This window comes from Chrysochloris asiatica, unplaced genomic scaffold (genome assembly GCF_000296735.1).
Source record: "Chrysochloris asiatica unplaced genomic scaffold, ChrAsi1.0 scaffold00019, whole genome shotgun sequence".
Classification (NCBI taxonomy): Eukaryota; Metazoa; Chordata; class Mammalia; order Afrosoricida; family Chrysochloridae; genus Chrysochloris; species Chrysochloris asiatica.
The window spans coordinates 22698926-22704171 of NW_006408537.1; the positions used below are offsets into that span (position 1 = coordinate 22698926).

Here is a 5246-nt window from a genome sequence, read left to right on the forward strand (position 1 = left end):
TATACATTTATATTCTCTTTTTTATATTAATTTATTTAAAAACAATTTTGAAGTAATAACATGGAACATATGACAATAATAGCAAAAAAGTCAAGGGAAGGAAATAAAGCTACATTAGAACAAAGCTGGCATAGTTACTGACATTAAGTCAGTATTAACTGCGATAGATTATAAAAATTAACGATGCAAATTGTAGTTGCTAAACCAACCACTAAAATAAAAATGAAATTTAACACAAACACACATAAATGTTTATATGAGATATTTTGAGAAACTAAAGTAATATGCTAAAACCATTTAGTGAGCGCATATGAAAGCTATTTACACAAAGCCCATGTTAGTCTGAAGGTACAAACAAGTTGTAAGTTAAAGAATATAAGAAGATATATCATGCAAGCAGTGACCATAAGAGAGGTAGAGTGAAAATAAAAACATCAGGCAAAATAAACTCTATGGCAAAGAATATTACTAAGGGCAGAAAGGAATAATGAAGAGCCAGTATAACATATACATCTACATGCATGTAAAAACAGAACATCAACAAGCAGGTAGCATAAACTGACAGAAATAAAAGAATAAACAGGCAATTAAATAGTTATAGTTGAAGATTTCAATACTTCTCTCTTGGTAAGGGTACAATATGCTTCAACTACTCTATCAATCTACTTATCCTAATTGACAAGCAGGTCAACAACAGAATACACATTTGTTCAAGTGCACATGAATCATTTACCAAGATAGATGATATTCGCTTACTAAATGAGCCATAATAAATTTTGATTAAAATCACATAAAGTATGATCTCTGATCATAATGCAACTAAATTAGAAATCAATGAGAGACATATCCTCTGGAAATCCCCCAAATTTTAGAAAATAAATAATATGCCTCTCAATAACTTATGAGTCAAAGAAAGAATAAAAAGAGAAATTTGAAAATATTTGGAACTGAATAAAAATGAAAACAGGTTTAAATATACTGATTTAAATGTGATTATATTAATAATGATCCTGGTATGTCCCTGTAGGATAAGCACTGAACTGTTAAACACAAAGTCAAAACGGCAGTTTTGGCATCCCAAGGGACTCAAATTATGTTCCTTTTAAATGATTTTTGAGTTTGGAGAACAAAAAGAAGACCAAAGGGGGCAAGATCAGGGCTGTAGAGTGAAAGGGATAAGATTTGTAAACAAAGTTTTGGTAGGCCAGCCCTTGGTACCCTTGAAGAATGTGCAAGTGCATTGTCATGATAGAAAACAATTCTCAGAGCAATTTTCCTTACCTTTTTCTCACCAATGCAGTTTTCCATTTTCTAAAAACTTCCTTACAATAAGCCCCCATTATCATCCTGTATCTTTCATGAAAATCTATAATGAGCTGACTGTTGGCATCCTGAAGGGGAAGTGGTGATGGCCGTTATGTGTCATTGAGTCAGTTCCAACTCATAGTGACCCTCTACGGGGTTTCCAAGTCTGTAAATCTTTACAGGAGCAGAAAGCCTCATTTTTCTCTCATGACTGATGTGATCAAAGAGTTAACCTTGTGCTTCACACTTTAGTGCTTATCCTGCTGTTAAATGCTGTCAAGTAGATTCCGACTCATAGGGACCCTGTTTAAGGTTTCTGAGGAGCAGCTGATAAGCTTGAACTGCCCACCCTGAAGTTCAAATCGACCTTGTAGTCTAGCGCATTAATGCACAATGCCACTCCAGGACTCCTTATCCTATGATACCCCAAATGTGCAGCCAGCAGGTAAGAAGTGAGAGTGTCCTGAGGGACCCATTGGCTGTGACTAGCATCTGAGGTATTGGGCAGACTTGGAAATTTGGAGGACTGTGCCCATCTACTTGTGTATTCTGTCCTATGTCTGGTGGGTAGAATAAGAAAAGAAGTACTGCATTTGCAGTTGCTGTCAGAACAAAATTGAACTCATTGACTTAGAACTTTCACTTAAACATTCTAAACTCGAAGATAAAAAAATTATATATATTTGAGCATAGTAGCAAGTACACTACTAAGCTACATAGATTAGTTAACCAAAGCAACAGAAAAGTTCTTTTTCTAAGAATATCTGTTCTGATAACAAAGAAAATTAATAGCTGATATATCGCTAGCATCTAAATATATACTGAGAAATTTGATGATGGTGGTGGTTGTGGTTGTGTGCCATGAAGCCGGAATAGAAGGAATAGAAGCAAATACTTTAGAATGATGATGCACAGAGAGGATTGTAATCATTGCAATGAAACAATGAGTGTAAAACTGATGTATTGCCATTGAACTATCACTCAATTCATAACAAAAACTTAAAAAAATGTTACTGGTGATGAGACATGGAATCATCACTATGGGCCTGAGAGTAAACGTCAGGAGTATGGAATGGAAACATCCTCAATTGTAGACCAAGAAAAATTTCAAGAGTCAACCATCAGCTGGAATATTGATGCTTACAGTTTTCTGGGATTCTCAAAGACAAATATTGGAACACTGTCAGGAAAAAAGGTTTAACAATCAACAGTGTTAGTTACAATAAGATGCTCACTGAAGAGCTGAAGTCTAGTTGTTGGATTAAACACAGAGAACTGCTATCCAAGGGCTTTATGATCTTGCATGACAATGCAGGTCCACACACCTCTGCTCAGGCTGTTGACACTCTGCAAAAACATCATTTGGAGGTGTTAAAGGATTCACCCTAAAGTCCTGATCTTGCTCCATCAGACTTTCACCTGTTTGGTCCCCTGAAAGCAGCCCTTCGAGGACTAAGATTCACCTCTGATGAAGAAGTGAAGGCAGTGGTGCATTCATGGCTCACAGCTCACCTAAAACTTTTTAAAATAAGGGAATGTGAAAGCCTGTTGACAGATGGACAAAGTGTATTGAAAAGCAAGGAGATCATGTCAAAAACTTATGTATTTGTCTTTTGTAAAAGTTGATTCAAATTCTACAGCCAGAGTGCGGATAATTTTTTATTCAATCTCGTATTTAACCTCTATTTTGTGATGTGTTGTAAATCCTGACCTGTATGTGTTAATGCTTGCTGAAATTCAAGAAGACTTGAAATACTAATGAAAATAAAAAACTACAACCTTCAGTATGGATTGCACAATAAAAATCTTTACAACTGGATCGATAATTAATATCATGATAAATGGAGAAAAGATAGAATTTTTCAGACTTTGCTTGGATTCACAAAAAAAATGTTCATGGAAGCAGCAATGAAGAAATCAAAAGATTTATTGCATTAGGCAAATTTGCTGAAGAAGACCACTTTAAAGTATTAAAGAGGAAGGATGTCATTTTGAGGGGTAAGGTAAGCCTGGCCAAGCCAAGCCAAGCCAAGATTATGTTTAATCACTTCATATGCATGTGAATGCTGAATAATGAATAAGAAAGACCAAAGAAGAATTGATGCATTTGAATTATGGTGTTGGCAAAGAATAGTGAAAGGTCTATGGATTGCCAAAAGAACAAACAAATCTGCCTTGGAGGAAGCACAGCCAGAATGCTCCTTGGATGCAAGGATAATGAGACTTCATCCCTCGTATTTTTGACATATTACCAGAAGAGACCAATCCCTGGAGAAGGACATCATGTGTGGTAAAGTGGAGGATTAATGAAAATAGGAAGACCTCGAAGGAGATGAGTTAATACAGTGGTTGCAACAATGGGCTCAAACATGACAATAATTGTAAAGATTGCAAAGGACTGGGCAGTGTTTCATTCTGGTGTGCATAGGATCATAATAAGTCAAGTTCAACTCAATAGCACCTAACAACAACAGCAAGAGAAGCCTTCCATGACACCTTCTATTTTCTCTATGGAAGGGAAGGTCATATAAGAGTAAGAGAAGTCATAATACCAGGAACTTGTCCTAGTGTGGTGCTGTAGGATAAGCAGTAAACTGCTAAGCACAAAGTTGGCAGTTTAAATCTACCAGCCACTACTCCAAAAACCTAGGTAGGGTTGCTATGAGCTGGAACCAATTCAATGGCACTGATACAAGAACAGTGTAGTTTAGGTGTTCTGGTGTGATGCTGTAGAATAAGCACTAGACTGCTAACTGCAAGGTCAGTGCTTCAAATCCACCAACTGCTCCTCAGAAACCCTATACCAGGAGGCCATGAGTAGGAACCAACTTAACAACACTTAACAACAACAACAAAAGTGTTTTTAAGGGAATGAGGTTAGTTGCCATGAATTTGTCATGTTATTTTTTTGCCCAATTGTATAATTTTTCTAGGGTTAACCAATGGATTCATTGGGGTTGGTTCCATCAGAAGGACAGTGGAGCAAGGGTGTTTTGGGTAGTGGTAAGAAACTGGTTGAAGTGATTCATCATGGACAGGGACAACAATGAAGACATCAGGGACTTCATTTAGGTTCTTCTGAAAGCAGATTTTGAGATTGACTTGGGGGCATAGTGTATTTAGAAGAGATTTCAACAGAAATAGAGGAAAGGGGAGAAGAAGTCAGGAAATGAGGAAAAGCTAATGACAGGTACATTTTTGAGCTGTGTATCATTATGGGCACCTGGAACTGAGTCCTGCTAGGGCTGTCTGAGGAACTCTTACAATTGTCCGTCTGCAGGACAGGAAGCTAACCCTTCAGTCCACTAAAGCTTGTCAACCTTTGGTGGAGGAGGGTTTCTATGGGTATTAACTCTTCTACTCCTGTAGGCTGCCTTGCCAGGGTTGAACAAGCACCCAGACTTAAAAAAAAAAAAAAAAAAAAAAATCCCAGGAGCTGAAAAGCAAGAAAAGGGAGGAAGGTTTAGCATGAAGTAAAGGGATTGGCAGCAGCCTGAGACTCCACAGGAACTATCTGCCAGGTTTAGCTGAAAATTGTATAGACCTGGGGTACTGTCACAATGTGAAATTAGACCAATTGAATGTAGGTGCCTGTGAGGTCAAAGTAATTGAGCAAATACTTGAGCCAATGGGAGGAGTTTTTTGACCATAGGAAAGTTATCATCATCAGTAAATTGGAACATACCCACGTAATGGGGTTACTTCTGGAATTAAAAGGAGTCCTTACTATTTAAAGTGCTTAGCACAGAGCCTGCATATAGTAAGACATATAGAATAAAAGAGCTTGTACCATCAACCTTCTGGTTCAGACCAACTTTGCAGTCCAGCTCATTAACTCACAGCACCACACCAGGACTCCCAAGTTATTGCTAGTATATAATATTAATACTATTAAAAAATTCAAGCCTCGACTTTCGTTATTGAAAGATTCTCTGGGCAAA

General features: G+C 37.2%; 1 protein-coding gene across 1 annotated transcript in view; it reads left to right on the plus strand.

The window, feature by feature from the left end:
* Positions 1 to 5246, plus strand: part of COL19A1 (collagen, type XIX, alpha 1) — a 506470-nt gene that overhangs the window by 193951 nt on the left and 307273 nt on the right. The window lies entirely within an intron of this gene.